This window comes from Pseudophryne corroboree, chromosome 3 (assembly GCF_028390025.1).
Source record: "Pseudophryne corroboree isolate aPseCor3 chromosome 3, aPseCor3.hap2, whole genome shotgun sequence".
Taxonomy (NCBI): domain Eukaryota; kingdom Metazoa; phylum Chordata; class Amphibia; order Anura; family Myobatrachidae; genus Pseudophryne; species Pseudophryne corroboree.
Window position 1 is genome coordinate 497,923,471 of NC_086446.1, and position 23,016 is coordinate 497,946,486.

Consider the following 23,016-nt stretch of genomic DNA (forward strand, 5'->3'; position numbering starts at 1 on the left):
CGTGAAGTCAGTTCAGACACTGCCAGCCTGAGTCAGGTCATTCCCCTCATCAGGCTTTTGCAGAAGAAGCTGGAGGCATTGAAGAAGGAGCTAACACGGAGCGATTCCGCTAGGCATGTGGGACTTGTGGATGCAGCCCTTAATTCGCTTAACAAGGATTCACGGGTGGTCAATCTGTTGAAATCAGAGCACTACATTTTGGCCACCGTGCTCGATCCTAGATTTAAAGCCTACCTTGGATCTCTCTTTCCGGCAGACACAGGTCTGCTGGGGTTGAAAGACCTGCTGGTGACAAAATTGTCAAGTCAAGCGGAACGCGACCTGTCAACATCTCCTCCTTCACATTCTCCCGCAACTGGGGGTGCGAGGAAAAGGCTCAGAATTCCGAGCCCACCCGCTGGCGGTGATGCAGGGCAGTCTGGAGCGACTGCTGATGCTGACATCTGGTCCGGACTGAAGGACCTGCCAACGATTACGGACATGTCGTCTACTGTCACTGCATATGATTCTCTCAACATTGATAGAATGGTGGAGGATTATATGAGTGACCGCATCCAAGTAGGCACGTCACACAGTCCGTACTTATACTGGCAGGAAAAAGAGGCAATTTGGAGGCCCTTGCACAAACTGGCTTTATTCTACCTAAGTTGCCCTCCCACAAGTGTGTACTCCGAAAGAGTGTTTAGTGCCGCCGCTCACCTTGTCAGCAATCGGCGTACGAGGTTACATCCAGAAAATGTGGAGAAGATGATGTTCATTAAAATGAATTATAATCAATTCCTCCGCGGAGACATTGACCAGCAGCAATTGCCTCCACAAAGTACACAGGGAGCTGAGATGGTGGATTCCAGTGGGGACGAATTGATAATCTGTGAGGAGGGGGATGTACACGGTGATATATCGGAGGGTGAAGATGAGGTGGACATCTTGCCTCTGTAGAGCCAGTTTGTGCAAGGAGAGATTAATTGCTTCTTTTTTGGGGGGGGTCCAAACCAACCCGTCATATCAGTCACAGTCGTGTGGCAGACCCTGTCACTGAAATGATGGGTTGGTTAAAGTGTGCATGTCCTGTTTTGTTTATACAACATAAGGGTGGGTGGGAGGGCCCAAGGATAATTCCATCTTGCACCTCTTTTTTTTCTTTTCTTTTTCTTTGCATCATGTGCTGATTGGGGAGGGTTTTTTGGAAGGGACATCCTGCGTGACACTGCAGTGCCACTCCTAGATGGGCCCGGTGTTTGTGTCGGCCACTAGGGTCGCTAATCTTACTCACACAGCTACCTCATTGCGCCTCTTTTTTTCTTTGCGTCATGTGCTGTTTGGGGAGGGTTTTTTGGAAGGGCCATCCTGCGTGACACTGCAGTGCCACTCCTAGATGGGCCCGGTGTTTGTGTCGGCCACTAGGGTCGCTAATCTTACTCACACAGCTACCTCATTGCGCCTCTTTTTTTCTTTGCGTCATGTGCTGTTTGGGGAGGGTTTTTTGGAAGGGCCATCCTGCGTGACACTGCAGTGCCACTCCTAGATGGGCCCGGTGTTTGTGTCGGCCACTAGGGTCGCTAATCTTACTCACACAGCTACCTCATTGCGCCTCTTTTTTTCTTTGCGTCATGTGCTGTTTGGGGAGGGTTTTTTGGAAGGGACATCCTGCGTGACACTGCAGTGCCACTCCTAGATGGGCCCGGTGTTTGTGTCGGCCACTAGGGTCGCTTATCTTACTCACACAGCGACCTCGGTGCAAATTTTAGGACTAAAAATAATATTGTGAGGTGTGAGGTATTCAGAATAGACTGAAAATGAGTGTAAATTATGGTTTTTGAGGTTAATAATACTTTGGGATCAAAATGACCCCCAAATTCTATGATTTAAGCTGTTTTTTAGTGTTTTTGGAAAAAAACACCCGAATCCAAAACACACCCGAATCCGACAAAAATAATTCGGTGAGGTTTTGCCAAAACGCGTTCGAACCCAAAACACGGCCGCGGAACCGAACCCAAAACCAAAACACAAAACCCGAAAAATTTCAGGCGCTCATCTCTAGTGTGTGGTGATGCGATTGCGTCACAGTAGCCCCGCTCCCTGCTTTACAATGCCCAAATTACTGCTCGCTTTTCCTGTGTGACGGGATGTCGCGGTGAGCGGGAGGGGGGCGGCGGTGGGAACAGGATGCGGGAGACTTGCCCACTTACCTACGGGGGGATTTTCGTGAGCCTCCCGGCCTTTCTGAGAGAGTAGGCAAGTATGGTGTAAATGGGTGTGCACCTCTCTGCATAGCAAGAAACACCTAATGTCCCTCTCCACCATAATATAATTACACTCCGTTTTGCACTGCTAATGCATACTGCATACTGGCCCCAAGAGGCAACTGAATGTTGGGGAGCTCTTCTGGTTTTCCAAGAGTGTAGTAAGACTTCCCAGTTTTTAACCTATGTCTCTTCATTGTCTGTGAATCACAGCATTGTGGCCCAAAATACAGCGCTAGTGAGCAGTGTGGGGCGGACATAAACAAGATAAGCATAAGGGTTAGATACATCATCGCTTGGAAAGTGATAAAATGGAGAGTGAAAAAGTACCAGCCAATCAGCTCCTAACTGCCATTTTCCAAACACAGCCTGTGACATGGAAGTTAGGAGCTGATTGGCTGGTACTTTTTCACTCTCCATTTTATCACTTTCCAAGTGATGATGCATCTAGCCTTTGTTGTTGAGAACTGCAGAACTAAATTAAGAATTCATTATAACAAGTTATCAAAATTACACTATATATATATATATATATATATATATATATATATATATATATATATATATACACACGTTATAAAGAAGCTGTATGGGCTTAAACTACAATGTATAATAACACCCTGGTGTCTGACTTACACAAAGCAAACCACATCTTCATCAGCAACATCCTCATTATCACCATCAGCTACGCAAATATCCCTCTATGTCAGCATGTTGACTTGTGCTGCTCATCCACACAATTGTAGAGGGTGTAGAAATAGTGGAAGGAGGTTTTTTCTACGATTATACAGTATCAGAAAGGTCAGGTTCACACATAGCACTCCTGGACACAGTTAGGGCAGGATTCAAATGTTCCTAATTCCCTATAGCGCCCGTCGGCGGTATTCTAATGTTACTGCCAATGGTCATGTCAACTTCATTTCACCTCGCTACCCACTGAGGTAGTGAGCTGAAATGCGTGGGAAGAGACCCGTTTGGGCGCCCAAACGGGTTACTTTAGACAGGAGATAGTTGGTGCGATATCATTTGAATCTGGCCCTAAGACTCTCCTCAGAAATTTGTGACATTTCTGTTTATGAACACAGCTTGTTCTACTGCATCAGGGGTTTCATGTTTTTGACAACTCTTCTAGACTCAGAGTGAAAAGGTGTTGCCTTGTCATGAGAGGCTAAAGAATAGGCCTCACTGACAGTTTCTGAACCACCACTCATAAATAAAGCCCAAGGCCTGAGCTTTTCCTTGCCACTGCATGTGGTGAATGACATGTTGCCAATATAATGTTTTTCTGCACTAAACTTTCCATTTAATAGAGGGTGTTTTTGTTGTCTTTACCCCTGTAAAATATTGATATTTTGATTTCAGATGCCCTGACTTAAGCCCTCAATGCTCTTGAGCAATGGCTTTAGATGCACAGTATCATCATCATGACTGTTTGCAGCAGCTGCAGTGATAGTACAGTATACTGTCCTGCTACTGCTCTTTTCTAAACTGATTGTTATCCATTTTTAACTGGCAGCTTGGCTCAAACTGCATGGAGTCACAGGGCTTACTTGAGGTGAACAAAGCACACTGTGGTACAGAGGGAACTGAAGTAGGTGGAGTGCACAGAACAGTACAAACAAATTATACAACAATATATATTTTATTTTTTTAACTGGCAGTCAAACCACTTTTATGCACATGCACAGGGTATACAGAGCACACTGGGGTAGGCAGAATGCACAGAACAGTACAAACAAATTTGAAAACAAAAATATGTGTATGTGTATATATATATATATATATATATATATAATGTATGTGTATGTATGTATGTATGTATGTATGTATGTATGTATGTATGTATGTGCACCGGAAATTTTTCGGGTTTTGGATTCGGACGCGTTTTGACAAAACCTCCCTGAAATTTTTTTGTTGGATTCTGGTGGGTTTTTTTCAAAAACAGCTTAAATCATAGAATTTTGGGGTTATTTTGATCCCATAGTATTATTAACTTCAATAACCATAATTTTCACTCATTTCCAGTCTATTCTGAACACCTCACAATATTATTTTTAGTCCTAAAATTTGCACCGAGGTCGCTAGATGACTAAGCTAAGCGACCCAAGTGGCCAGCACAAACACCTGGCCCATCTAGGAGTGGCACTGCAGTGTCAGACAGGATGGCACTTAATAAAATAGTCCCCAAACAGCACATGATGCAAAGAAAAAAAGAGGTGCACCAAGGTCGCTGGATGGCTAAGCTAAGCAACCCAAGTGGCCAGCCTCCCTCCACATTTTTGTTCTCCATCTTTTAATGTGTGGAATTATATGCCAGTAATATACCAATAGCAATGGCCTACTGTACCGTACTGCTATATATATATATATATATATATATATATATATATATATATATATATATATATATATATATACTGGTGGTCAGCAAAATTCTGCACTGTCCTCCAACTATATACTGCGCACAACTACAATGCAGCACAGGTATGGATTGTATACTTGATGACACAGGTAGAGCAATGGACTACTGTACCGTACTGCTATATATATATATATATATATATATATATATATATATATATATATACTGTCCTCCTACAATGCAGCACAGATATGGAGCGTTTTCAGGCAGAGTACGTATATATTTGCAGCACACTGAGCACAGATATTTGCAGCACACTGAGCACAGATATTTGCAGCACACTGAGCACAGATATTTGCAGCACACTGAGCACAGATATTTGCAGCACACTGAGCACAGATATTTGCAGCACACTGAGCACAGATATTTGCAGCACACTGAACAGTGAACACAGAAACTGAGAGAACGCAGCCACGTCCTCTCGCTATCCTCTCCAAAGCACGAGTGAAAATGGCGGCGACGCGCAGCTCCTATATAGAATACGAATCTCGCGAGAATACGACAGCGGGATGATGACGTTCGGGCGCGCTCGGGTTAACCGAGCAAGGCGGGAAGATCCGAGGCTGCCTCGGAACCGTGTAAAATAGGTGAAATTCGGGGGGGACGGATCTCGAGGAACCGAACCCGCTCATCTATTATCTATTTTATATATATATATATATATATATATAATTTGTGCTCATAAGTACATACCCTAGCAGAATTTGCATTTGTCAGAGAATATGAATGATAACTCACAAACTTTTCTTTCACTCATGGTTAGTGGTTGGGTGATGCCATTTATTGTCAAACAACTGTGTTTACTCTTTAAATCATAATGACAACAGAAACTACCCAAATGACCCTGATCAAAAGTTTACATACCCCAGTTCTTAATACCGTGTATTGCCCCCTTTAACATCAATGACAGCTTGAAGTCTTTTGTGGTAGTTGTGGATGAGACGCTTTATTTCCTCAGATTGTAAAGCTGCCCATTCTTCTTGGCAAAATGCCTCCAGTTCCTGTAAATTCTTGGGCTGTCTTGCATGAACTGCACGTTTGAGATCTCCCCAGAGTGGCTCAATGATATTGAGGTCAGGAGACTGAGATGGCCACTCCAGAACCTTCACTTTATTCTGCTGTAGCCAATGAGAGGTCGACTTGGCCTTGTGTTTTGGATCATTGTCATGTTGGAATGTCCAAGTACGTCCCATGCGCAGCTTCCGGGCTGATGAGTGCAAATTTTCCACCAGTATTTTCTGATAACATGCTGCATTCATCTTGCCATCAATTTTGACCAAGTTTCCAGTGCCTTTGTAGCTCACACATCCCCAAAACATCAGCGATCCACCTCCGTGTTTCACAGTAGGAATGGTGTACCTTTCATCATAGGTCTTGTTGACTCCTCTCCAAATGTAACGTTTATGGTTGTGGCCAAAAAGTTCAATTTTGGTCTCATCACTCCAAATTACTTTGTTCCAGAAGTATTGAGGCTTGTCTCTGTACTGTTAGGAGTATTGTATAAGCGGGATGCTTTGTGGCATTTGCATAGTAATGGCTTTCTTCTGGCGACTCGACCATGCAGCCCATTTTTCTTCAAATGCCTCCTTATTGTGCATCTTGAAAAAAACCACACCACTTTTTTTTCAGAGAGTCCTGTATTTCAGCTGAAGTTATCTGTGGATTTTTCTTTGCATCCCGAACAATTTTCCTGGCAGTTGTCGCTGAAATTTTTGTTGGTCTACCTGACCGTGATTTGGTTTCCACAGAATCCCTCATTTTCCACTTCTTAATTAGAGTTTGAACACTGCTGATTGGCATTCTCAATTGCTTGGATATCTTTTTATATCCCTTTCCTGTTTTATACAGTTCAATTACCTTTTCCTGCAGATCCTTTGACCATTCTTTTGCTTTCCCCATGACTCAGAATCCAGACATGTCAGTGCAGCACTGGATGAAAGATGCAAGGGTCTTTCAGGAGTCCAGATACTCACTGACCTTTTATACACACACCCTGATTACAAGCAAACAGATCACAGGTGAGGATGGTTGCCTTTAGTAGCCATTCAAACCCATTTCTGTGAACTTGTGTGCATGTTATCAGGCCAAAATCTCCAGGGTATGTAAACTTTTGATCAGGGTCATTTGGGTAGTTTCTGTTGTCATTATGATTTAAAAAGAGTAAACACAGTTGTTTGACAATAAATGGCATCACCGAACCACTAACCATGAGTGAAAGAAAAGTTTGTGAGTTATCATTCATATTCTCTGACAAATGGCCAGAAAATCACAAATTCTGCTAGGGTATGTAAACTTATGAGCACAACTTGTAGATATTTTTTACTGGCAGCTCAGGTCACACTGTGTGGAGTCAGACATTTTTTACGCATGAGCACTGGGGTACAGCGTACTGGGGTAGGTAGAGTGTACAGAACACTACAAACAAATTATACAATATATTTTTTTATTCTTTCTTGTTTTGACTCGCAACTTAGCTCACACTATGGAGTCAGACCAAGTTTATGTATATGCACTGGAAATAGAGCGTGTACTAGGATAGGTAGAGTGCACAGAACAGCACAAATTATACATTAATATTTTTTTTATTTGTTTAGATGGCAGCTCATTCCACTATGTGAGGAGTCAGACTGGGTTTGTGCTTGCTCACTGGGAATAGAGAGTGTACAGAGGTAAATAGAGTGCACAGAACAGTACAAACAAATTATAAAATACATTTTTGTCTTCGCTGGCAGCTCGGCCCACACTGTGAGGAGTCAGACTGGGTTTGTGCACACACATTGGCTATAGCGTGTACAGGGGTAGGTATAGTGCACAGAACAATACAAACAAATTATACAATTGTTTTCTTTCTTTAACTGGCAGCTCTTCTCACCCTGTGTGGAGTCAGACCGCTTTTACGCATGAGCACAGGGGTACAGCGTATTCGGGTTGGTAGAGTACACAGAATAGTACAAGCAAATTATACAACAATATAGTTCTTTTTTCTTTTAACTGGCAGCTCAGCTCACACTGTGTGGAATCAGACCACTTTTATGCATGTGCACTGGGGTACAGAATACTAGGGTAGGCAGAGTGCACACAATAGTTCAAACAAATGATACAACAATACGTATATATTTTTATCCTTTTTCTTATTTAAACGCACTATTCAGCTCACACTGTGTGGAGTTAGACAGCTTTTATGCACTTGCATTGGGAAAACTAAGCATACTGGGGTAGGTAGCGTGCACAGAACAATACAAAGAAATTATACAATAATATATTTCTTTATTATTTACCTGGCAGCTCAGCCCCCGGGGGTAGTGAGATGAGATGAACATAAAGAGCCGTTTGGGTGCCTAAGCGGAACTTTTCATGCTCACACCTATTAGTTTAGGTTTAAGTGCTTTGCATGCCTAAACCCGACTCTAATGGATGTGATAGGCATTATAAAAAGGAACAATTAAATATATTGCTCTGCGATCTCTTGTCACTTTAGACAGGATATCGGGTATGATAAAACAATTGAATACCCTCCAAAGACTTACAAATATTTACACAGATGTACAGAATATGTTGCAAGAGTCACATAGACACTGTTATTAACCAATACACTTTGCTATAACTGAGAGAGAGTTGCATCCAGTCATCTGAATTGGTGAAATCACACTAACATTTGTGAGTGATAGCCTGCCTTATTGCTAGAGATGAGTGGGTTCGGTTCCTCGGAATCCGAACCCCCCCGAACTTCAGCCTTTTTACACGGGTCCGAGGCAGACTCGGATCTTCCCGCCTTGCTCGGCTAACCCGAGCGCGCCCGAACGTCATCATCCCGCTGTCGGATTCTCGCGAGGCTCGTATTCTATCGCGAGACTCGGATTCTATATAAGGAGCCGCGCGTCGCCGCCATTTTCACACGTGCATTGAGATTGATAGGGAGAGGACGTGGCTGGCGTCCTCTCCGTTAGAATAGATAGAGACACTTGAGTTGATTACTAAGTAATTTTGGGGAGCATTAGGAGTACTCAGAGTGCAGAGTTTTGCTGATAGTTACTAGTGACTGACCACCACCAGTTTTATTTATTATTTAATATAATCCGTTCTCTGCCTGAAAAAAAACGATACACAGTCACATACCATATCTGTGCTCAGCCTCAGTGTGCTGCATGATAATATCATCTATATGTATATCTGACTGTGCTGAGTGCTCACTGCTCACACAGCTGAATTGTGGGGGAGACTGGGGTGCAGTTATAGCAGGAGTACAGTGCACACTTTTGCTGCCAGTGTGACTGACCAGTGACCACCAGTATATTGTCTGCCTGAAAAAGTTAAACACTCCTGTGGTGTTTTTTTTTTTTATTCTATAAACGCATTCTGCTGACAGTGTCCAGCAGGTCCGTCATTCATTATATTATATAAATATTTACCTGCAGTAGTGTTATATTTTTTTTTGTTCATCTCTATCATCTTTATCATCTCTATATTAGCAGACGCAGTACGGTAGTCCACGGCTGTGGCTACCTCTGTGTCGTCAGTGCTCGTCCATAATTGTATACCTACCTGTGGTGGGGTTATTTTTTCTATCTTCTTCATACTAGTAGTTTAGGAGTCTGCTGACAGTGTCCAGCAGGTCCGTCATTATATTATATATACCTGCAGTAGTGATATATATATATTTTTTATATCATTATCATCTCTATACTAGCAGACGCAGTACGGTAGTCCACGGCTGTAGCTACCTCTGTGTCGTCAGTCACTCGTCATCCATAAGTATACTAGTATCCATCCATCTCCATTGTTTACCTGAGGTGCCTTTTAGTTGTGCCTATTAAAATATGGAGAACAAAAATGTTGAGGTTCCAAAAATAGGGAAAGATCAAGATCCACTTCCACCTCGTGCTGAAGCTGCTGCCACTAGTCATGGCCGAGACGATGAAATTCCATCAACGTCGTCTGCCAAGGCCGATGCCCAATGTCATAGTACAGAGCATGTAAAATCCAAAACACAAAATATCAGTAAAAAAAGGACTCAAAAATCTAAAATAAAATCGTCGGAGGAGAAGCGTAAACCTGCCAATATGCCATTTACCACACGGAGTGGCAAGGAACGGCTGAGGCCCTGGCCTATTTTCATGGCTAGTGGTTCAGCTTCACATGAGGATGGAAGCACTCAGCCTCTCGCTAGAAAAATTAAAAGACTTAAGCTGGCAAAAGCACAGCAAAGAACTGTGCGTTCTTCGAAATCACAAATCCACAAGGAGAGTCCAATTGTGTCGGTTGCGATGCCTGACCTTCCCAACACTGGACGTGAAGAGCATGCGCCTTCCACCATTTGCACGCCCCCTGCAAGTGCTGGAAGGAGCACCCGCAGTCCAGTTCCTGATAGTCAGATTGAAGATGTCAGTGTTGAAGTACACCAGGATGAGGAGGATATGGGTGTTGCTGGCGCTGGGGAGGAAATTGACAAGGAGGATTCTGATGGTGAGGTGGTTTGTTTAAGTCAGGCACCCGGGGAGACACCTGTTGTCCGTGGGAGGAATATGGCCATTGACATGCCTGGTGAAAATACCAAAAAAATCAGCTCTTCGGTGTGGAAGTATTTCAACAGAAATGCGGACAACAGGTGTCAAGCCGTGTGTTGCCTTTGTCAAGCTGTAATAAGTAGGGGTAAGGACGTTAACCACCTCGGAACATCCTCCCTTATACGTCACCTGCAGCGCATTCATCATAAGTCAGTGACAAGTTCAAAAACTTTGGGTGACAGCGGAAGCAGTCCACTGACCAGTAAATCCCTTCCTCTTGTAACCAAGCTCACGCAAACCACCCCACCAACTCCCTCAGTGTCAATTTCCTCCTTCCCCAGGAATGCCAATAGTCCTGCAGGCCATGTCACTGGAAATTCTGACGAGTCCTCTCCTGCCTGGGATTCCTCCGATGCATCCTTGCGTGTAACGCCTACTGCTGCTGGCGCTGCTGTTGTTGCTGCTGGGAGTCGATGGTCATCCCAGAGGGGAAGTCGTAAGACGACTTTTACTACTTCCACCAAGCAATTGACTGTCCAACAGTCCTTTGCAAGGAAGATGAAATATCACAGCAGTCATCCTGCTGCAAAGCGGATAACTGAGGCCTTGGCATCCTGGGCGGTGAGAAACGTGGTTCCGGTATCCATCATTACTGCAGAGCCAACTATAGACTTGATTGAGGTACTGTGTCCCCGGTACCAAATACCATCTAGGTTCCATTTCTCTAGGCAGGCGATACCGAAAATGTACACAGACCTCAGAAAAAGACTCACCAGTGTCCTAAAAAATGCAGTTGTACCCAATGTCCACTTAACCACGGACATGTGGACCAGTGGAGCAGGGCAGACTCAGGACTATATGACTGTGACAGCCCACTGGGTAGATGTATTGACTCCCGCCGCAAGAACAGCAGCGGCGGCACCAGTAGCAGCATCTCGCAAACGCCAACTCTTTCCTAGGCAGGCTACGCTTTGTATCACCACTTTCCAGAATACGCACACAGCTGAAAACCTCTTACGGCAACTGAGGAAGATCATCGCAGAATGGCTTACCCCAATTGGACTCTCCTGTGGATTTGTGGCATCGGACAACGCCAGCAATATTGTGTGTGCATTAAATATGGGCAAATTCCAGCACGTCCCATGTTTTGCACATACCTTGAATATGGTGGTGCAGAATTATTTAAAAAACGAGAGGGGCGTGCAAGAGATGCTGTCGGTGGCCAGAAGAATTGCGGGACACTTTCGGCGTACAGGCACCATGTACAGAAGACCGGAGCAACACCAAAAACGCCTGAACCTGCCCTGCCATCATCTGAAGCAAGAAGTGGTAACGAGGTGGAATTCAACCCTCTATATGCTTCAGAGGTTGGAGGAGCAGCAAAAGGCCATTCAAGCCTATACAACTGACCACGATATAGGAGGTGGAATGCACCTGTCTCAAGCGCAGTGGAGAATGATTTCAACGTTGTGCAAGGTTCTGAAACCTTTTGAACTTGCCACACGTGAATTCAGTTCAGACACTGCCAGCCTGAGTCAGGTCATTCCCCTCATCAGGCTTTTGCAGAAGAAGCTGGAGACATTGAAGGAGGAGCTAACACTGAGCGATTCCGCTAGGCATGTGGGACTTGTGGATGGAGCCCTTAATTCGCTTAACAAGGATTCACGGTTGGTCAATCTGTTGAAATCAGAGCACTACATTTTGGCCACCGTGCTCGATCCTAGATTTAAAACCTACGTTGTATCTCTCTTTCCGGCAGACACAAGTCTGCAGGGGTTCAAAGAACTGCTGGTGAGAAAATTGTCAAGTCAAGCGGAACACGACCTGTCAACATCTCCTCCTTCACATTCTCCCGCAACTGGGGGTGCGAGGAAAAGGCTCAGAATTCCGAGCCCACCCGCTGGCGGTGATGCAGGGCAGTCTGGAGCGACTGCTGATGCTGACATCTGGTCCGGACTGAAGGACCTGACAACGATTACGGACATGTCGTCTACTGTCACTGCATATGATTCTCTCACCATTGAAAGAATGGTGGAGGATTATATGAGTGACCACATCCAAGTAGGCACGTCAGACAGTCCGTACGTATACTGGCAGGAAAAAGAGACAATTTGGAGGCCCTTGCACAAACTGGCTTTATTCTACCTAAGTTGCCCTCCCACAAGTGTGTACTCCGAAAGAGTGTTTAGTGCCGCCGCTCACCTTGTCAGCAATCGGCGTACGAGGTTACTTCCAGAAAATGTGGAGAAGATGATGTTCATTAAAATTAATTATAATCAATTCCTCCATGGAGACATTCACCAGCAGCAATTGCCTCCACAAAGTACACAGGGAGCTGTGATGGTGGATTCCAGTGGGGACGAATTGATAATCTGTGAGGAGGGGGATGTACACGGTGATGAATCGGAGGATGATGATGAGGTGGACATCTTGCCTCTGTAGAGCCAGTTTGTGCAAGGAGAGATTAATTGCTTCTTTTTTGGTGGGGGTCCAAACCAACCCGTCATTTCAGTCACAGTCGTGTGGCAGACCCTGTCACTGAAATGATGGGTTGGTTAAAGTGTGCATGTCCTGTTTATACAACATAAGGGTGGGTGGGAGGGCCCAAGGACAATTCCATCTTGCACCTCTTTTTTCTTTCATTTTTCTTTGCGTCGTGTGCTGTTTGGGGAGTGTTTTTTGGAAGGGCCATCCTGCGTGACACTGCAGTGACACTCCTAGATGGGCCAGGTGTTTGTGTCGGCCACTAGGGTCACTTATCTTAGTCACACAGCTACCTCATTGCGCCTCTTTTTTTTCTTTGCGTCATGTGCTTTTTGGGGAGTGTTTTTTGGAAGGGCCATCCTGCGTGACACTGCAGTGCCACTCCTAGATGGGCCAGGTGTTTGTGTCGGCCACTTGGGTCGCTGAGCTTAGTCATCCAGCGACCTCGGTGCAAATTTTAGGACTAAAAATAATATTGTGAGGTGTGAGGTGTTCAGAATAGACTGAAAATGAGTGGAAATTATGGTTATTGAGGTTAATAATACTTTGGGATCAAAATGACCCCCAAATTCTATGATTTAAGCTGTTTTTTTAGGGTTTTTTGAAAAAAACACCCGAATCCAAAACACACCCGAATCCGACAAAAAAAATTCGGTGAGGTTTTGCCAAAACGCGTTCGAACCCAAAACACGGCCACGGAACCGAACCCAAAACCAAAACACAAAACCCGAAAAATTTCCGGTGCACATCTCTACTTATTGCATTAGACCCTGTTGTCTGAAGTTACAGTAAGTAGCATGGCTGCATTGTGGACTGTGACTATTCTATTGTTAAAGGACCCAACCAGTGTACTCCTCATAATTATATTTAAGCATGGCCTTGGCTGCCAAAATTTAAGCAAAGGTAATTTAAACCATTGTTTAGCAGAAGGTTCTACTCAGCCCACTGAGATAATTGGTATACAAGAGTCTTTTGTGCATACAGTTCTTTAGAAGCCAGAATTGATGTACATTTATGCATATTTCTATCTGTTGATGTTAAACAGTATGTAGTTATAACTTATAAGTCGACAGTCATAATATAGGGGCAAATGTATTAACCTGGAGAAGGCATAAGGAAGTGATAAACTAGTGACATGTGCAAGGTGATAAAGGTACCAGCCAATCAGCTACAATATGTAAATTAACAGTTAGGATCTGATTGACTGCTGTCTTTATCACCTTCCACATATCACTGGTTTATCACTTCCTTATGCCTTCTCCAGGTTAATACACCTGCACCATAGATACCATACCTCTGCCCCACAGATACATGGTCTGAATGTCAACAATCACAATGACAATATTCAACATATCAACATTCACAATATAGACACTGACTTGTTGATATAGTAACATAGTAACATAGTATCTGAGGTTGAAAAAAGACAATTGTCCATCGAGTTCAACCTATTTGTGGTCTCCTATGCATGATGATTTGACTAAAATTTCTGACTGCTGCTGTCAGCCATTGCATTTTATCCCTATTTATAGTAACTATAATGCATGACTATGCACCATACCCCTGGATATCCTTTTCCAATAGGAATTTATCTAACCCATTCTTAAAGGTGTTGACAGATTCCGCCATTGCAACTCCCTCGGGCAGGGAATTCCAAACATGTATTGTCCTTACCGTGAAAAAGCCTTTACGCCGTATTGTGCGGAATCTCCTCTCCTCTAACCTGAGCGAGTGTCCACGAGTCCTCTGTGTTGATCTAACCAAAAACAGGTCCCACGCAAGCTCTGTGTATTGTCCCCTTATATATTTGTAGATGTTGATCATATCCCCTCTTAGTCTCCGCTTTTCCAATGTAAACAAGCCTAGTCTTTCAAGCCTTTCCTTGTATTCCATCGTCTACATGCCCTTAATTAGTTTGGTCGCCCTCCTCTGTACCTTTTCAAGCTCCAGGATATCCTTTTTGTAGTACGGTGCCCAGAACTGTACACAGTATTCAAGGTGCGGCCTCACTAGTGATTTATATAACGGGAGTATAATACTCTCGTCCCTAGCATCAATACCCCGTTTTATGCATGCTAATATCTTATTAGCCTTCTTTGCTGCAGTCCTACTTTGGATACTACTTCTTAGCTTGCTATCTATGAGGACACCTAAGTCCTTTTCCAGTACAGAATCCCCTAATTTTACCCCATTTAGTAGGTAGGTGTAATTTTTGTTCTTGTTACCACAGTGCATTACCTTACACTTGTCTGTGTTGAAGCGCATTCTCCATTTGGCTGCCCATGCTTCTAATTTAACTAAGTCGTTCTGAAGAGACTCGGCATCCTCCTCTGTATTTATAGCCTATCATCTGCAAAAATTGACACCATGCTCTCTAGACCTTCTGTTAGGTCGTTAATGAAAATATTGAACAATAGCGGTCCTAATACTGAGCCTTGCGGCACACCACTTAGCACTTCAGTCCAAGTTGAAAAAGATCCATTAACCACAACGCGCTGCTTCCTATTATCTAACCAGTTTTTGACCCAAGTGCATATTGTGCTTCCTAGCCCTGATTCTTGTAGCTTGTATATAAGTCTCATGTGTGGTACAGTATCTAACGCTTTGGCAAAGTCTAAAAAGATTACATCCACGTCTTTACCCTGATCTAGGTTTGCGCTTACTGTTTCATAAAAGCCAAGTAAGTTGGTTTGACAGGATCTGTCCTTCATAAACCCATGTTGATTCCTTTTAATGACCTTATTGGTTTCAAGGAACTTCTGAATACTATCTCTTAGAATACCTTCCAATACTTTCCCCACTATAGATGTAAGACTAACTGGTCTATAATTACCTGGTTCAGCTTTACTTCCCTTTTTGAATATAGGCACTACTTCCGCTATACGCCAGTCTTTGGGAACCATACCTGATATAACTGAATCCTCAAAGATCAAAGATAGTGGTTTTGCCAGTTCAGAGTGAAGCTCCATTAGAACCCTTGGATGAATACCATCGGGCCCTGGTGATTTATTAATCTTTAAATGTTTTAATCGGTCACAGACTACTTCCTCGCTTAAATAAGTACCTATCAGTGTGATATTGTCATTATTGAGATTGTGTGTCAGTCCCTGAATTGGGTCCTCTCTAGTGAATACTATTGAAAAAAACTCATTTAGTGTGTCCGCTATGTCATTATCATTTTTGCTTAAGACTCCCAACTTGTCTTTCAAAGGGCCTATACTCTCCTTTTTTAATCTCTTGCTATTAATGTATTTAAAGAATTTTTTGGGATTCGCTTTGCTTTCCTTTGCTACTAGTTTTTCAGTTTCTACTTTAGCCGCTCTTATTTCCTTTTTGCAATTTTTGTTACATTCCTTATATTGCTGAAATGACTCTGCATCCCCGTCAGATTTGTATTTTTTAAATGCTCGCCTTTTCTTGCCCATAAGTTCCTTAATCTTTTTGTTAAGCCACATCGGTTTATGATTTTTATTCCCTTTTTTGCTACTCATAGGAATATATTTGAGTGTATTTTTAGCTAGCAGGAATTTTAGTACCTCCCATTTCTCCGTAGTATTTTTTCCTAAAAACAAACCTTCCCATTCAATATCCCTGAAAAATACCCTCATCATTTCAAAGTTGGCTTTGCTAAAGTTTAAAGTCCTAGTTGAGCCAGTATAGGGCTGTTTGTAGAAACTGATATTGAATGTGACCATATTGTGGTCGCTGTTTCCTATGGGTTCCCCTACTATAATACCCGATACCAAATCCTGATTGTTTGTTAATACCAGGTCTAAGATTGCATTGTACCTAGTTGGTTCCTCAATTAGTTGGACTAGGTAGTTATCATTTAGTGTGTTTAAAAACATACTGCCCCTAGCAGTATCACATGAATCGTTTTTCCAGTTTATCTCTGGATAGTTAAAATCTCCCACCACTACTATGTCTCCTACTCCTGCTGCTTTTACAATTTGCTTTAGTAACAATTCATCATCAGATGCGTTGATACCAGGCGGCCTATAGCATACACCCAATACTAACTTTTTTGTTCCTTTTTCCCCGCATGCAATTTCTACCCATAATGTCTCAACAGTGTCTACAGTCCCCTCCTGACGATCTTCCCATATATTAGGTTTTAAAAACGGCTTTACGTACAGACACACCCCTCCACCCTTTTTATTTAGTCTGTCTCTCCTAAACAGTGTATAGCCCTCTAGATTGACTGTCCAATCATGAGATTCATCCCACCAAGTTTCAGTAATGCCTATAATATCATACTGTTTGCTTGCTGCAAGTATTTCTAGTTCACCCTTTTTACCAGTAATGCTTCTGGCGTTTACATACATACAACTAAGATAAGTATTTTCCCTTGCGTTAGGGACATCTTTCACCTTATGTGGCAAGGATGACCTGTAATCGTCATTGGTTAGTGCTTTGGTAAAATCCCTTTTAGTACCCATGTTAGTAACCTTACCGCCTGCTCTTACCCTCCCCCCAACTTCTCCCCCATTTCGTTTACTACTGCCGTCCCCACTATTCTCACTGCATGACCCGTAGTTTCTAGCTAAACCCTCCCCCCAGGCTCCTAGTTTAAAATCTCCTCCAACCTTCTAACCATCCTTCCCCCCAGCACCGCTGCCCCCTCCTCAGTCAGGTGCAATCCGTCACGACAAAAGAGATGGCGCCTGACAGAAGTCCGCCCAGTGTTCCAGGAACACAAACCCCTCTTTCCTGCACCAATCCCTAAGCCACACATTTACCTCCCTAATCTCCCTCTGCCTCCCTGGACTAGCGCGTGGCACTGGTAATAATTCCGAGAATATTACCTTAGATGTCCTTGCCTTCAGTTTCTTTCCTAAGTCCCTATAGTCTTTCTTAAGGACATCCCACCTTCCGCTAACTTTGTCATTGGTGCCAACGTGCACCAAGACCGCCGGGTCTTTGCCAGCCCCTCCCAACAATCTATCTACCCGGTCCGCGATGTGCCGTACCCGAGCACCCGGGAGACAACAGACTGTACGGTGATCACGGTCCCGGTAGCAGATTGCCCTATCTGCCTTCCTGATGATAGAATCCCCTACCACCACCATTTGACTAGGTACCTCTCTATCTTTTATCCCAACCGCGCCAGAGGGACCGCACCTCTGGATGCTAGAGGGAGCAGTCTCCTCCGGCACCGTCATTTCTTCACTATCATCCTCCGATTCCTCGTCCAATCGGGCAAATTTGTTCGGGTTTGATAGTTCGGAGATGTCGTGCCTCCCCCTCTTTTTCTTCCTTCTAACTGTGACCCAACTGGCTACCTGATCATCATCCTCTTCTACCAGTGACCCCTCCCGCAACTCCTCCACCGTTCTGTCTAAACTACGCTCGAGATTGTGAATCTCCCTCAGTCGCGTAACGGTTTGCTCTAGATCAGTTACCTGGGCTTCCAGGGCAACCGTTCGCACACACCTCGTGCAGATGTATTCACACTGGGCCGGTAGCTCCAGGTGTGCATACATCTTGCACGACATGCACTGAGTGAGGTCCTCAATCACAGCCCCTCCCATATTGTTTGCAAGGTCTAACTCCCTGTTACACTCAAAGAAAAAGCAGCAAAAATAAAAAATAGAAGACAAGCAATATCACTTATACAATAATTAAGCTGGCTTATACTTATCTATCTTAGTACGGTTCTTGGTCCTTCACTTTTATGCAGCCGTAGTACTCTCTCCTGTGGCACCTATACTCCACTTAGCAGTTGCAGTTGTTCCAGCTCACTGCTCCTCATTTTCACTCAGCTTCCAGCTCCTGCTAAGAAAAAAAAAAATGCCCCTCACACCCGCACAATCACAGCCCCTCTGCTACTCCAAGTAAGAGACCCTCTCACTCACTCACAAGGTCAGCCCCTTGCAGCCTCACCAGAAGTTTACTGGCACTGCAAATGTGTGTTCCTGATTGTGTATTATAAAACTCACCTTTTTACTGTTTCCAACTCTCACTTAGAAATCCCAGCAGCACTTGGAAGAGACCAGCCCCACAGAGCAGGCTCAAAGAGTCTAGTCACTGCTTATATAGGCTCACCCAGCTGCTTCAATCAGCCCCTCCTGATTACTCCTGATTACTCACACCTGAGTTAACCCCTCTGGCTATCACCTCACACTTTATTTGCTTTTTTTATTTTTTTCCCTCCAAAAGGAAAAAAAAAAAACCCCAGTACAGATATATTAAAACAAAAAGAAACCGTATAGATACAAACAATCAATCAGAATCAGATTACTTTCTCTCACAAAATTGCTATCTTTATATGGATAGACAGAGATTAATAAGAGTTCACCTTTTTACTGTTTCCAACTCTCACTTAGAAATCCCAGCAGCACTTGGAAGAGACCAGCCCCACAGAGCAGGCTCAAAGAGTCTAGTCACTGCTTATATAGGCTCACCCAGCTGCTTCAATCAGCCCCTCCCCCTCCTGATTACTCCTGATTACTCACACCTGAGTTAACCCCTCTGGCTATCACCTCACACTTTATTTGCTTTTTTTATTTTTTTCCCTCCAAAAGGAAAAAAAAAAAACCCAGTACAGATATATTAAAACAAAAAGAAACAGTATAGATACAAACAATCAATCAGAATCAGATTACTTTCTCTCACAAAATTACTATCTTTATATGGATAGACAGAGATTAATAAGAGTTCACCTTTTTACTGTTTCCAACTCTCACTTAGAAATCCCAGCAGCACTTGGAAGAGACCAGCCCCACAGAGCAGGCTCAAAGAGTCTAGTCACTGCTTATATAGGCTCACCCAGCTGCTTCAATCAGCCCCTCCCCCTCCTGATTACTCCTGATTACTCACACCTGAGTTAACCCCTCTGGCTATCACCTCACACTTTATTTGCTTTTTTTATTTTTTTCCCTCCAAAAGGCAAAAAAAAAAAAAAAAACCCAGTACAGATATATTAAAACAAAAAGAAACAGTATAGATACAAACAATCAATCAGAATCAGATTACTTTCTCTCACAAAATTACTATCTTTATATGGATAGACAGAGATTAATAAGAGTTCACCTTTTTACTGTTTCCAACTCTCACTTAGAAATCCCAGCAGCACTTGGAAGAGACCAGCCCCACAGAGCAGGCTCAAAGAGTCTAGTCACTGCTTATATAGGCTCACCCAGCTGCTTCAATCAGCCCCTCCCCCTCCTGATTACTCCTGATTACTCACACCTGAGTTAACCCCTCTGGCTATCACCTCACACTTTATTTGCTTTTTTTATTTTTTTCCCTCCAAAAGGAAAAAAAAAAAACAACCCAGTACAGATATATTAAAACAAAAAGAAACAGTATAGATACAAACAATCAATCAGAATCAGATTACTTTCTCTCACAAAATTACTATCTTTATATGGATAGACAGAGATTAATAAGAGTTCACCTTTTTACTGTTTCCAACTCTCACTTAGAAATCCCAGCAGCACTTGGAAGAGACCAGCCCCACAGAGAAATTCTGATATGTCAGAATTTCTACTTTGAAAAATTTGAAAGCCAGAAAGTTGACCATCAATTTTAGAGTTTGGGTTATGGTTGAGATGCAGTTTAAGGTTAAATGGTAAGTCAATGCAAAATCGCATTGTCAACATGCAGACTGGCAATGGTGACATTATGGCAGTGTCGACATTGTGAATAGTCATATGTCCGCAATCTGAATGTCATCATTCAGAACATGTTGACATTCTGGTGTCAACATTCTGAATGTCAACTTAATATATCACAAGCATGTTAAAGTGTATGTAATATTGTACCACATGGAAATATTCCTGCTGATTATATTCATTTTACATTGCATTCACAATATCCCCATGCCTCCTTGTCGCTCTGTTGTGTGAAGGGGAGGAATGGTGTGCTGCTGAAGACTGGTGCCAGGCAAGAAGTGAACTCCATGCCTCCTGCCTCAACCACGGTAAAATCAGCCAGTCATCTAAATTCCAATAATTCTTCATTTATTTAGAGTAAAACATAAGTATAGTGTATGTGCTTTTGTGGAAATCTAGAAGTTAATGCGCACAGTACTTCCATAGAGGATTTTATGCTGCACCACAAATGTTTTGCTTTCCTAAATGAAAGCTATTGATTACACTGTCATGATTGAAGTAGGACAGATTATTTGTTAGTTCAGAGATAGTGATGACGCTATAGGAGTCAGGGGTGTTTGGGCTGATAAATGGTACAGAGGTAAAGGACAAGTGTAGATAACCCTTTTAGAAGGATGTTTTTATTGTAGACTAACTGCAGTCTTCTCATCTCTCATTTTGGCAATTAGGGTCTCTCTCTACACTTTTTAGTTGTCTTATACTAGGGTTAGAGTGCTCATTGAGCTTTATTCAGAGTTAGACATAAACAGAATTGCAAACTGCGTGTGATTAAAAAAAAAAAAGTAAAATTTTTGTGACCTATACACAGTTCTACTCCCTAGTCGTATGCAGGGGATCAGTATGCGTGACCGGCAGACGGTATGGCAGCGGTCACAATACCAACGCTGGCATCTGGACGGTCACAATCCCGACAGGGGTACAGTAAGTATTCTAACCCCAACCTAACCCTAACCCTCCCTTACCGCAGCCTAACCCTAACCTCCCACCTTTATTATTCAGAACTGGGAATGGGAAATACAGACATGAAGGAGTGTCAGTGGGTAGGTCTCAAACTGCCTGTGGCCAATCGGAGTATCTTATATGGTGCAAGGAACGAGTGTTTCTGCTCAGCCAACTTTGCATAGCTATCTGTAGACAAGTTTTAAGATTAAAGGGACAGGGCAACATTTGGCCAATACAATCACCTAATTATTAACAGTTTGCTGTAGAGTTGTAATATTCGCCTCCTGTCAGGATTCTGCCTAATGCTGTGATGTCAAACACACTTCTCTATGAAGCAAAATGCAATTTACTTGTTCATGTACACTAAACTTGTTTTATTATACTACACTAATTTGTTTTGTTCCTTTTCAGTATGGACTTACTAAAGTCAGATGTATGACTGGAACATCACTAGTATGGAGGAATAAACTATCGTTGGATAAATAATTGGCACTGGTGGTGCAGCAGGTGGCTTTTGGATAGCATCGGGTGCCTTTTGACTTTTGTCTGTTAGCTAAGAAAAGTGCTGCTTTGATCTGCACTGGTTATTATTCATTCATTTAATAAGGGTAGCATGAGAAACGGAAACATTAATACAGGTTGAGTCTCCCTTATCCAAAATGCTTGGGACCAGAGGTATTTTGGATATGGGATTTTTCCGTATTTTGGAATAATTGCATACCATAATGAGATATCATGGTGATGGGACCTAAATCTAAGCACAGAATGCATTTATGTTTCATATACACCTTATATACACAGCCTGAAGGTAATTTTAGACAATATTTTTTATAACTTTGTGCATTAAACAAAGTGTGTCTACATTCACACAATTCATTTATGTTTCATATACACCTTATACACACAGCCTGAAGGACATTTAATACAATATTTTTAATAACTGTGTGTATTAAACAAAGTTTGTGTACATTGAGCAATCAAAAAACAAAGGTTTCACTATCTCACTCTCACTCAAAAAAGTCCGTATTTCGGAATATTCCGTATTTCGGAATATTTGGATATGGGATACTCAACCTGTATAACAATAACTAAATCCAGATAATGTTATCTTTTTTCTTTTTTTTTTAAAGACCATATTTCCTCTTTCAGCATTGTATTATAGATGTCTAAAAATCTGTGTTTCCTTTCTATTATACCATGGAGTGAACAGAAGTCACTTATATTGACAGACAAAAGGGATTTCTGCTTAAATTGATCCGCCAGTATTAAAAAAGGGGTTTGCAGTAGTGTTACACTGTAACATACTGAAAGTCACTTTATAAACTCAAACTGCTGATGAGTATATATAACATCCAGCCTGCATTGATAGACCTCATTAAAATGGAATATTACATTTGAATGGTAGTAAAAGGATATCTGTGTGAAATTCGCCACAAAATCAGCACCTCGTCTGAAACTTTCCTTTCATTTGGTCAAACTTTCAGGAATACAATTCTGTGTTATGCAGCCACTTTAGGAATAAAATTATATTACTTTGTTCATATTGAAAATATTATAATATGTATTTCCTGGTGGATAGTGTGCATGTGCACTGTACATTAGTACATAAAAACATCACTACCTTTGTCAGTGTGCAATGCAGACACATTTTGCAGTGGCGATTGCATAATACATGTCCCACCTTCACTGGTAGTTAGTATAGAGTGCATCTCCATTTTTGGTATAAAATATACATTCCATTCTCTGATTACTAGTGACCAATACAAATGCCTTTCTTTGTAATATCAGCTGGTGATTCGAAAAAC

General features: G+C 42.6%; 1 long non-coding RNA gene across 2 annotated transcripts in view; it reads left to right on the top strand.

The window, feature by feature from the left end:
- Positions 1-21,840, top strand: part of LOC135057944 (uncharacterized) — a 31,575-nt gene extending 9,735 nt beyond the window's left edge. Inside the window, exons 2-4 of one of the 2 annotated variants that reach the window (XR_010244482.1) lie at positions 7,260-7,334; positions 7,528-7,592; positions 21,623-21,840. This is a non-coding gene — a long non-coding RNA (uncharacterized LOC135057944). Of the gene's footprint in view, positions 1-7,259; positions 7,335-7,527; positions 7,593-20,505; positions 20,578-21,622 lie in introns of those variants that run through there. The other variant, XR_010244481.1, reaches the window with a different exon arrangement.
- Positions 21,841-23,016: the final 1,176 nt, after the last annotated feature.